Source organism: Callithrix jacchus, chromosome 18 (genome assembly GCF_049354715.1).
Source record: "Callithrix jacchus isolate 240 chromosome 18, calJac240_pri, whole genome shotgun sequence".
Taxonomy (NCBI): domain Eukaryota; kingdom Metazoa; phylum Chordata; class Mammalia; order Primates; family Cebidae; genus Callithrix; species Callithrix jacchus.
Genome location: NC_133519.1, coordinates 9,024,971 through 9,037,262, shown reverse-complemented (window position 1 = coordinate 9,037,262; position 12,292 = coordinate 9,024,971). Strand labels below are relative to the sequence as shown.

The following is a 12,292-nucleotide window of genomic DNA, read 5'->3' as shown; positions in this document are numbered from 1 at the left end:
ATCCTAGATACCACATTACATTTAGCGATCATATGTCCTGAGGCTCTGTTTGGCTGTGACAGGTTCTCCAGCTTTTCCTTCTCTGTGATAGCTTTGAGTACAGATAGGTGTATTGTAGACATCTCAGTGACTTGTCACTGTTGCTGTTCACTTTGATTGCCTTGTGGAAGTAGAGTCTGTCGGGTTTCTCCACTGTGGAGTTATTCTTTCTGTCCTCCTTTATGAATTGTACTTTCTGGAAGGAAGACACTAATTTCACCCCTCACGAAGGAGCATGCAATTCTGCACAAGCTCCTTAAGAGTCAAATTTCTGCTTGTTTAAAATTCCTCTACACAGGAGACTTGTGTCTTCCCCATTTATGTATTTACTTAATCATTTATTTATGTAAGTATGAATTCATGATTATTTATTTTATAGTTTGGAATAAAAATCGAATACTATTTTAAAATTATATCTTAATTTGTATAATTTTAAGGGCATAAGTGCGATTTTGTTACATATGTAATTTAAATAGTGGTGAAGTCAAGGTTTTTAGGCTCTTCATTATTTCACTTAACATAATGTCCTCCAGTTCCATCCATGTTGCAAACGACAGAATCTCATTCATTTTTAGGGCTGAATAGTGCTCTGTTTTGTGTATGTACCATATTTCCTTTAACCATTCCTCTGCTGATGGACACTTAGGTTGCTTCAAAATCTTGGATATTGTGAATAGCGCTACAGTAAACTTGGGAATACAGATGTATCCTTGATGTGTTTATTTTCTTAATTTTGGGTATATATCCAGAAGTGGAATTGCTGTATCATATGGTAGTTCTATTTCATTTTTTGAGGAACCTCCAAACTGTTCTACACAGTGGTTGGACTAATTTACATTCTCAACAACAGAGGGTGAGAGAATTCCCTTTTCTCAACAACCTCATCAGTATTCATTATTACCTGTATTTTTTGGGGAAAAAGTCATTTTATTTGGGGTAAGATGATTGTAGTTTTGATTCTTATTTCTCTGATGAACATTGATAACAAGCATCTTTTCATATGCCTGCTTGCCATTTATATATCTTCTTTTGAGAAAAGTCTATTCATATATTTTGCCAAGTTTTAAATCAGATTATTAGATTTTTTAATAGAATTGTTTGAGAACTTTACATATTCTGCTTATTAATCTCTTGTCAGATGAGTAGATTGAAAATATTATATCCCATTCTGTGGGTTGTTGATTGTTTTCCTCACCCTGAAGAAGATTTTTAACTGAATGTGATCCTACTTGTTCATTTCTGTTTTGGTTGCTGGTGCTTAGACCAATGTCCTGGAGAGTTTCTCCAACGTTTTCTTTTAGAAGTTCTGTAGTTTGAGGTCTTAAATTTAGGTCTTCAATCTATTTGGGTTTGACATTTATATATTTTGGGGGGGGTCTAGTTTCATTCTCATGCATATGGATATCCAGTTCCCTAGCACAATTTATTGAAGAAACTATCATTCCCCAATATATGTTCTCGGCTTCATCGTCAAACATGAGTTCACTATAGATGTGTGAATTTGTTTCCGTGTTCTCTGTTCTGTTCCATTGGTCTATGTGTTTGTTTCTATGCCAGTATCTTGCTGGTTACTATGGCTCTGTACTATAATGTGAAATTAGAAAATGTGAATCCTGCAGTTTAATTCTTTTTGCTCGAGATGGCTTTGGATATTATTGGTCTTTTGCGGGTCCATACTAATTTTAAGATATTTTTTCCATTTCTGTGACTATTGTCATTGGAATTTCCATAGGAATTATCCATTGAATCTATACATTGTTCTGGGTGGGATGAACATTTTAACAATATTAATTCTTCCAATAGTTCTTCCAATAGAACATAAAATATATTTCCATTTTCATGTGTTTGTTTTTAAATTATTTGCATCAATGATTTATAGTTTTCACTGTAGAGATCTTTTACTTCCATGATTAAGTTTATTTTCAGATATTCTATTTTGTTTGTAACTATTCTAAATGTGATGATTTTCTTCATTTCTTTTTCAGATTATTAAGTTGACATACAGAAAAGCTACTGATTTTTGTATATTGATATTATATCTTGTAACTTTGGTGAATTTATCAGTCTTTTGATGGAGTGTTTAGGTTTTTCCAAATATAAAATTATGTCAGTTGCCAAAAAGATAATTTGACTTGTTCCATTCTAATTTAGATGACCTTTTTATGTTTCTCTTGTCTGATTGCTCTTGCAAGGACTTCCAGTACTATATTGAATAGCAGTAGTGAAAGTGAACATTCTTATCATTTTCCATATCTGACAGGAAAGGTTTTGAGTTTTTAGCCATTTAGCATAATTCTGGCTGTGAGTCTATCATATATGCCTTTGATTATGTTAAAATTTGCTCATTTTATACCTAGTGTTTTGAGGATTTTTATCATCTAGGGATATTGCGCTTTATCACATGCTTTCAGCATCAGTTGAAATGATTATATGGCTTTTATCTTTCATTCTGTTGACATGATGTATCACATTGCTTGACTTGTGTATGTTAAATGATTTTTGCATCCTAGCGATAAATTCACTTGGTCATAATGAATATATTTTTAATATGATATTGGACTTAGTATTTTGTTAAAGATTTTTTCATCAGTGTTAAAGATTTTTTCATCAGTGTTCATTAGGGTCACTGGCCTATAGATTTCTCTCCTGTCCCCCCCCCCCCTCCGCCGCCTGTGTCTTTGCTTTTGGTCTCAGAGTAATAGTGTCCTGGAGAATGAAATTGGAAGTAATATTTCTTCCTCTATTTTTCAGTACGGTTTGAGCAAGACTGCCATTAGTTCTTTAAGTGTTTAGTAAATTTAGTAGAGAAGCCATTGGATCCCAGGATTTTCTTGGCTGAAAGACTTTTATTATGGGTTCAATCTCATGACTTGTTACTGGTGTGTTCAGGTTTTGGATTTCTTTAGGGTTGCACATGTTTAGAAATGTATCTGTTTTCTAGGTTGTCAACATTATTGGCATATAGCTGCTCATAGTAGCCACGAACGATCCTTTAAATTTCCGAGGCGTTGGTTGTAATATCTGCTTTTTTGTCTCTGATTTTATTTACTTTGCTATTCTTTCTATTTTTTTAGTGTGGCTAAAGATTTGTCAGTTGTATTTCTTTGCAAAAAACCATTTTTTTGGTTGATATTTTGTATTGTTTTCTTTGCTGAGTTTTATTTTTGCTCTAGTCTTTATTATTTCTTTTTTTCTGCTAGTTTTTCCTGGCTTTTCTTTTTTTAATGAATTTTAATTTTTGCTGTACTTTAAGTTCTGCGGTACATGTGTAGAATGCTCAGTTTTGTTACACCGGTATACATGCGCCATGGTCATTTGCTGCATCCATCACCCCGTCATCTACATTAGGTATTTCTCCTAATGCTGTCCTCCCATCCCCCACCCCCTGCTATCTCTTCCCTAGTCTCCCATCCCCTGACAGGCCCTGGTGTGTGATGTTTCCCTCCCTGTGTCCATGTGTTCTCATTGTTCAACACCCACTTATGAGTAAGAACCTGTGGTTGGTTTGTTGTTCTTGTGTCAGTTTGCTGAGAATGACGGTTTCTAGCTTTATTTATGTCCCTGCAAAGGACATGAGTTTTAGTTGACATTTTTCTTCTTTGTTATAGGTGCTTATAGCCATCAACTTTCATCTTAGTATTATTTCTGCTCTATCACATAGATTTTGCTATGTTCTGTTGCCATATCACTTGTGTAAAGAAATATTAAATTTTCGAGGGGGCGAGGTTCCGCGGTGCGGGCGTGCAGCGCGGCCAGACGCTGCAGGCGGGGCGGAGGATGGAGGCGGCAGCGTCCACACGGTGGGGGCTGTGTGTGAGAACGTGGCGGTATAGGCACCTGCACTCTGGAAAGGATGGCGGCGGCGGCAGCTACATCATGGCGGGAGACCGCCTTCTCTGGGCTCCCTGAAGTCCCGGGGAGCCGTGACCCATGGGATCGTTGAGCAGCCGGGTGCTCTGCCAGCCGAGGCGAACCCTTGCCGAGCTGGAGCAGGGTGCCAGAGTGGGGGGCTGAGCCCGGAGGCCGGACACTGGAGAGGATGCGGCGGGCCGCAGCTTCTGTTACTGCCCGGGCAGCCACAAGCGCAAGCGGAGCAGCGGGGCCTTCTGCCACTGTCACCCAGACTCGGAGAAGGATGAGGAAGGGGAAGAGGACGAGCAGTAGTGGCTCCTCAACACCCCTCGAAGGAAAATATTAAACAGTACATCCAAATATATTTATCAAACATTATTTTTGAATGGTGAAAACAGTGCCATTAAGATTTGTGTGCCAGGAAAGAATGGAGCTTACACAAAATATATTTATGTCAATCTGGCTACTTTTCTAGTATGTTCAGTGGTTCTTGGATAAAATCCCGCATGAATATTATTGAACTAGAGATTCCTGATCACAACATTGATGTAGAAGCACTGCAGGCTGCATTTGGTTCACTGCATCGAGACCATGTCTTGATAAAGCCCAGTCGAGTTGTTGCCATTTTGGCAGCAGCTCGTATGCTACAGTTGGATGGTTTAATACAGCAGTGTGGTGAGACAATGAAGGAAATAATTAATGTGAAAACTGTCTGTGGCTATCACACATCAGCAGGGACCTATCAAATAGATTCTGTAGTGAAAAATGTCTTGAATGGCTTCTAAACAATTTGGCGACTCATCAAAATGTTGAACTTTTTAAACAACTCAGTATAAACGTCACGAAACAGCTCATTGGTTCCTCTAACTTATTTGTGATGCGAGTGGAGATGGATGTATACACTGCTCTAAAAACATGGGTGTTCCTTCATTGTGCCTTCTTGGAACTGATCTTTAAAACAGCTTTTAATAGAAACAGATGTCTGGTTTTCTAAACAGAAAAAGGATCTTGAAGGTATGTCCTTTCTTGAAACTGAACAAGGAAAACCATTTGTGTCAGTATTCAGACATTTAAGGTTACAGTATATTATCAGTGACCTGGCTTCTGCAAGAATTATTGAACAAGATGCTACAGTACCTTCAGTATGGCTGTCTTCTGTGTATAAACAGCAGTGGTTTGCAATGCTTCGGGCAGAGCAAGACAGTGAGGTGGGGCCTCAAGTTATCAATAAAGAAGATCTAGAGGGAAATCGCATGAGGTGTGGTAGAAAGCTTGCCAAAGAGGGTGAATACTGCTGGCGTTGGACGGGTTTTAACTTTGGCTTCAACCTACTTGTAACTTACACCAATCGATATGTCATTTTCAAACGCAATACACTGAATCGGCCCTGTAGCGGATCTGTCAGTTTACAACCTCGAAGGAGCATAGCATTTAGATTAGGTTTGGCTTCTTTTGATAGTAGTGGAAAACTAACATGTAGCAGAACAACTGGCTATCAAATACTTACACTGGAAAAAGATCAGGAACAAGAGGTGATGAACTTGGACAGCCGGCTTCTGATCTTCCCTTTATATATCTGCTGTAACTTCTTGTATATATCGCCAGAAAAAAGAATTGAAAATAATAATCACCCAGGAAATGCAGAAAACTGAAGATCTCATCAGTTGGAAACATTAGCGCTTTGAAAACTTTTTAGGCCAGCTTTAATTTAATGGCCCTACTGAATTCACATCTAAGGTGACTGACAATGACAAAGGCCTTCCAATCTGTACGGACAATACAGAAGATTATTCTTATCCTCAGTGCATTTCTATGCATATATGAAAAAACATTTTAAAGCCAAGAAAATATCTGTCAAACCATTTCTGTTAGAAAGATGTCAACTCACGCTTCTAATTTAGAATCAGTAGAAAACTGTTGTAGGTAAATCTCATGTTTATCTGCAACAACATATAGATTTAATTTTTAGTTTACACTTTGTTTCTACCTTATGTTAGTGGACCTCAGTTATCCATCTGTAAATTTATTTTTATTTGGCTAAAATAATCTAAAAGAATAATTTGGATGGCCAATTAGAAACGCTGTTTTCAGTTGGTGCATTTAAAGCTTTCCTTGAATGTTTTTGCCTGCTCATCATGAGTCCCCCTTTTGTCTAATCTTTCCAGTCCATACCTGTTTTTAATCATTAAATACTTTCTTCCTGGTTTTGGAAATTCAGCTGAGAAACTTTGTTTAAACTTAAGCATTGTCTTGCTATTTCTTAAAATTTGGCTTTCCTAGGATTTTAAGAACAATGAAAGTTATCTTCATACCTTCAAATGACATTGAATGAGGGAAAAATCCATTTGATTCCACGGCTGTTTCTTGCCTTACATGGTGTTTTCTTTTACAGTCTGTACATCTTTATTATGAGGTTTTGAATTATTTATGTACCAGATATTACAGTTTTAAATATTTTAATATTCTCTGATCTTTAGAATTATTTATGTCCAAATTTTAGTTGGGAACTCTGTTTCCTGCTTCAACTCAGGACTTTATCCCTTCTGAATTGAGTGCCTTTGAGTTACACATGCTAATAGAAACTTCGTAGTAAATGTAAATAAGGTCAGAGGTTCTAATATAGAAGTTTGATGAAGCATTAATGTAAAAATGGAACTTATTTTTGTAAAAATGAGATGTACACTTGTCATGATTTATATATTTTGACCTTTTGTGTTAATTGCTGTGTTGACAATAGCCATGTTCATTTTCTTTCCAGTTAGAGTAAGTACTTCTGTGGTTAATGTGTAGTTTTGTTATGGTTTTTAATGTAGGAATCATCTTTATTGTGCAAATAATAAATGCCCATTTGGGAAAAGAATAAATAATCTCTTATATAAAATGGACCAAAGCCCCCCCTTAATTGAAACCAAAATTTTTTTTCTTTCTAGTTAGATTTTTTTTCCAACTCCTTTTAACTTTTGGAATCTATTAAGAATTTTTTTTATTTTTTAATTATATGTCCATAGGTTCATAAATTGCTTTCCTGTCAAAATTTATCCACTTGGTTTAACTTAAAGGAACCTTCTAAATGCCTCACCCTTGACCCCCAGAGCTGGAATTTGAATGTTTCTAATACAGTGATTTGGCCGTTATCAAGAGGTTACATTTCAGCTGGGCATCTGCTGGGTGTGGTGGCTCACACCTGTAAGCCCAGCACTTTGGGAGGCCGAGGAAGGAGGATCATTTGAGGTGAGGAGTTTCAAACCACCCATGACAAACCTCGTGAAGCCCCGTCTCTACAAAAAAAAATACAAAATAAAAATTAGCCAGACATAGTGGCACAAGCCTGTAATCTCAGCTACTCAGGAGGCTGAGGCAGGAGAATCACTTGAACCCGGGAGGGAGGCAGAGGTTGCAGTGAGCGGAGATCATGCCATTGCACTCCAACCTGGGCAACAGAGTGACACTCCATCTCAAAAAAAAAGAAGAGGTTACAGTCCTTATTTTTATATTTGGCTATATGAGGTCTCTTTCACCAGAAGCTGTTGTTTTCTTTCTGTCTCATTACTGTATAAGAAGTTCCTTACCCTTTCTTTATGTGTTGAAAAACATGTAAATGCTAAGCTTAAATTATTTGGATAATTTTTTGCAAATCTTGGAAGATAATGTTTGAGTATATTAATGAATAAAATTAACGGTTTCATTTCACTTATATAAGTTAACTGGCCAAATTGGAGTTATATGTGGTTTCATCCAATGGTTCTGTCGTGGCCAAGTTGCTGATGTCATCCATAGACAGGATAATTCTTTCTTCAATCACAAGTAGGTTAATGTTCTTATTTGAGAAGTTGATCATTGTCAGCTAGTAATTCACATTGGTAGTAAAGATGCCCGTTTGTTTTCTTACCAAATACTTTGATGTGTTTGCATAGTTTGTTCAACAGAAATATTTTCAATAAAGTGTTAATAGTGTAAGCTAGAAAAAGAAATATTAAATTTGCTTCTGAATTTTTACAAGAAGATGCTTGATATTTCCATTTTCTTAGTGTTTTAAGACTTGTCATCTGTGATTTTGGAAATCACAATTTCTAACCACTGTAATAGTAACGTATTGTATCAAGAATAATTTCATCAACAGGTAATAAGGAACAGTGACTAATTTTTCTTCACTTTTGACTTATCTATTACTTAGAAAGAGGTCATCAATTAGGCAGTCCCAATCTGACTTAGAGTTCCAATTGGGTTTTTAACAATCCAGACTTTTTCAAACCTCTCATTTAAATTTTTATTGATTTGATGCCATAACTTTGTAACCTAAAAAAGAACACCAGTGCATATAAGTAGAGTTAAAATATTTAGATCTATAAATGTATTTAGTAGAAGAAACAGTTAGTAGAATAGAATTTGTTTAACACTAACTAATGGAAATTATGGGTAGGGAGACCAGATTAAGCGAAATACTTTTTTTTAATGTAAATACTTTCAAACAATTTTGCTTTCATTTTTGTACATTATATAATTGTAATTCAATAAATTACTAAGAATAAATAAAAGATCTATAGCTTTAAGGAGAGAAGCAGAACCTCAGATGTCATTCTGCTTGTCTGAATAAAGACCCAACTGTGACCAGCCCTGTATTTTTCTAGTTCAGGGTATATCCAAGCTCACTTTCTAGGGGACTGAAATTCTTTGATCTTTTAAAATTATTATTTTAAAGTAAATACTTGTAAAAAGAAAAGAAATATAGTTAGGGTAATTTTAAGTCATCCATAATTCTGCCCTCTAGAAGGGACAACAACACATATATCACTGGATTTCATTACACCCTCTCTCCCTAGTAAATACATACGTGCTGTGTAGGTAGGTAGACAGAGTATACTAAATAAGCTTTTATTTAAAATGTTTACATATGTGAAGGTTATGACATGTGATTTCACATTTTAAACACTAGAACAGGCAGCCAAAAGTTAGACCTACGTAACTGTAGTCAACTGATTTTTAACAAAGGGATAAAGACAATACAATGAAGAATAGATGGTCTTTTCCACAAATGGTGCTGTAACAACTAACCAGCCACCTACAAAAAAAATGAGTCTAAGCACAGACCTTATGCCCTTCATAAAAACGAACTCAAAATGGATCACAGACCTAAATGTAAAATGTAAAACTGTAAAACACCCAGAGGTTATTTATTTAAGGACAATTTATAAGATTATTAAATATTCATAAGAAAATTATGCCTAAAGTTTTTAATGTATTAAAGACAATGTTTACTATTTAAAAATACTCCCACTTCAAACATGTATTTTATTTTAAATCTTTAAAATTATTAGAAAATTTGGAATTAATGCATTTATATAAAAGTGTTGTGATTATTTTTCTCCTTCAGAGAGATTTTTACAAATATTACTAGTTATTTGAAGGATAGTAACACCAGCCTCCAGCATATTGTATGGTCTTGTTTTGCCCCCTTGGTACCGATGTACCTACAGCTGCATGTATTGGAGACCCCACAAGATAAGTAATTTGCATTGAAATTGGCATGTCTTCAAATAGTTTGTACCTCAGAATGATGAGCTATGAATGATTCTTACATTTTTAGCCTGAATTGTGACCAATAATATTTGGTTGTTTAAATTGGCTGAGGGAAGTCAGCACAGACCTGAATGAGCAGCTGGGAAGCCTTAGTTGGAGCTAATTGCTGATTGGAGACTGGCAATTACTAACTCCTCTCACCTGTACACACTGGCCTATAAAAGAACACTGGAAAAGTTAAGTACAAGAGTCCAGTTTAATAGCCTCTTACAGTGTATCTTAGAGCAGATAAAGCAGGTGATTCCAAGCTAGGGGTTCAAACAATACAAAAGACAATAGTAAACTTGGCCATCTTCCCTTAATGATATGTTAGCTAAGTCTGTGGTTATTGTTGCCTGTAAAATAGGCTTTCATTATAGTGCACAAACCACTTCCAATTGTTTCCTTACAAAAAAATTACTATCTTCAGAAAGAACATTTCAGAAAAGATGAAAGCACTTGAAATGTCTTTTTTTTTGCAGTCCCGGGGAGGCCTTACCCCCCCTCTATTTATTAATTTACAGACCCAGCCCCTCCCCTACTCCTCGGTCAGCTGCATCTCTAGAATAAAATGGTCTCCGCAGTCCTTCTGTGTCTGTGCCTGTTCTTGGTCCTGGTGGTAGGTCCTCTGGCTTCAGCCTGCTCCATCCTCTGCCTCATAGGCCTCCTCCCGGCAGCATTGGATGCTGCCCCCCATGGCGGTCAGCAGGCACGGCTCCGTAGGGTGGTAGGCCAGTGACTGCACCACGCCGGGACCCACAGGCAGAGCCAGAGCCAGGGCACCCCTGCCAGGATCTCGTGGTCTGACACCTCCACACTGGACACGCCATCTCTGGCCTCATCCAGCGTCTGCACTGGCTCAGGCCTCCGTGAGCGGCAGTCCCAACAGCGGATACTGGAATCAATAGAGCCGGACGGGATAACTGTGGCCTCTTCATTAAACTGCACCGTGTTCACCTTCCCTGCGTGGCCCCGGAATTTGTGCACGACCTGCCCCGATGCCACATCCCACAGGACCACCGCCTTGTCTCCGCCGCCGCCGGAGCAGAGGCTGTTGTCAAAGGAGCCGGCCGCATCCAGCACCTCGTAGCCGTGGCCGCTGTACGTCCGCAGCAGCGTTCCCCGAAGTGGGTTCCACAGTTTCAGGGTCTTGTCGCTGCCGCACGCCAGGCAGTAATTGCCATCCACGTTAAATCGTACGGCTGGCACTGCCCCTTGCCCGCAGTCCAGAGTCTTCAACCGTTTCTGCGGCAGCTCCGGTGGCCGCGGCTTTGGCTCAGGGAAAGCCATGGTCCCAGGGCCCCTTCGTCGGCGCTTTAAATCGGTGTGCACGGAAGATTCCGCTCCTTGGAAACCCACGCTTGGGTGTAACCCTATTACTGTCCTCCCTGACCTACTTCCTGTTCTCACTTCCGGGTTTATCATTTTGGCTCGGGTTAGAGCTATTCAAGTCCGCTTTCAGGTTATTTTCCCAATTTCCCCTTTGCAAGGAAGATTTCTCTGGGTAGGGGGAGTCCAAGCCTCCGTCCTGAGGCTGAAATGTCTTTAAGAACATACAATGATAAAGGAAAAATGAACACAAACCTGATTTGAGATAGATATAATTTTGTAGTGTTATTTACAACTTAGTTTTGGAGATAAATTGATTTATACTTGTTCTTTACTTTAAGTTCAGGAGTACACGTGCAGGCTTGTTATAGAGGTAAACTTGTGTCACGGGGGTTTGTTGCACAGAGTATTTTGTCACCTGGTATTAAGCCTATTATCCATTATATTTTCTGATCCTTTCCCTCCTCCCACTCTCCACCCTCTGATGGGCCCCTGTGTCTATTGTTCCCCTCTATGTGTCCATGTGTTCTTACAATTTAGCTCCCACTTTTAAAGAAGAACGTGTGGCATTTGGTTTTCCGTTCTTGTGTGAGTTTGCTAAGGATAATAGACCCCAGTTCCATCCATGTTCCTGCAAAGAACGTAATCTCATTCTTCTTGATGGCTGGTGCTAGTCCACGGTATGTATGTACCACATTTTCTTTGTCCGTCTACCACTGATGGGTGTTTAGGTTGATCCCATGTCTTTGCCATTGTGAACAGTGCTTCAATAAACATACACAATTTATATTTCTTTGAATATATAACCAGGATTGGGATTGCTGAGTCAAATGGTGTCGTATTTTTAGGTCTTTGAAGAATTGCCACACTGTTTTTCACCATAGTTGAGTTAATTTAAACTCCCATCAACAGTGTGTAAGTGTTCCATTTTCTCTGCAACTTTGATAGCACCTGTTATCTTTTGACTTTTAAATAATAGCTATCCTGCCTGGTGTAAGATGTTATGTCATGTGGTTTTGATTGGCATTTCTCTAATGATCAATGATACTGAACTTTTTTTCATACTTTCATTGGCTGCATGTATATCTTCTTTTTAAAAGAGTCTGTTCATGTCCTTTGCCCACTTTTTAATGAGGTTGTTAGATTTTTCTTCTAAATGTGTTTACGTTCTTTATAGATGCTGGATGTCAGATGAACAGCTGCAACATTTTTCTCCCATTCTGTAATGTTGTCAGTTTACACTGTTGATAGTTTCTTCTGCTGTCTGAAAGATGTGTAGTTTAAGTAGGTACCATTTGTCAATTTTCTTGTTGAATTTGCTTTTGGCATCTTTGTAAATAAACTTTGCTTATTCCTACATCGAGAACGGTATTGCTTAAGTTGTCTTCCAGGTTTTTAAGCTGTAGGTTTTACATTAAAGTCTTGAATTTATATTGATTTGATTTTTGTATGTTACAAGGAAGTGGTATAGTTTCAATCCTCTGCATATGGCTAGGCTTATTTCAGCAGTATTTAT

General features: G+C 37.8%; 2 pseudogenes across 1 annotated transcript; one reads left to right on the top strand and one right to left on the bottom strand.

Annotated features, from left to right (window-relative positions):
- The first annotated feature begins 3,920 nt into the window (after positions 1-3,920).
- LOC118151236 (germ cell-less protein-like 1 pseudogene) lies at positions 3,921-5,794 on the top strand (annotated as a pseudogene).
- A 2,940-nt stretch (positions 5,795-8,734) lies between these two features.
- On the bottom strand, positions 8,735-10,977 carry LOC118151237 (WD repeat domain-containing protein 83 pseudogene; annotated as a pseudogene). Its single transcript, XR_013529185.1, has one exon. The product of XR_013529185.1 is annotated as a WD repeat domain-containing protein 83 pseudogene (transcript).
- Between the last annotated feature and the right edge of the window lie 1,315 nt (positions 10,978-12,292).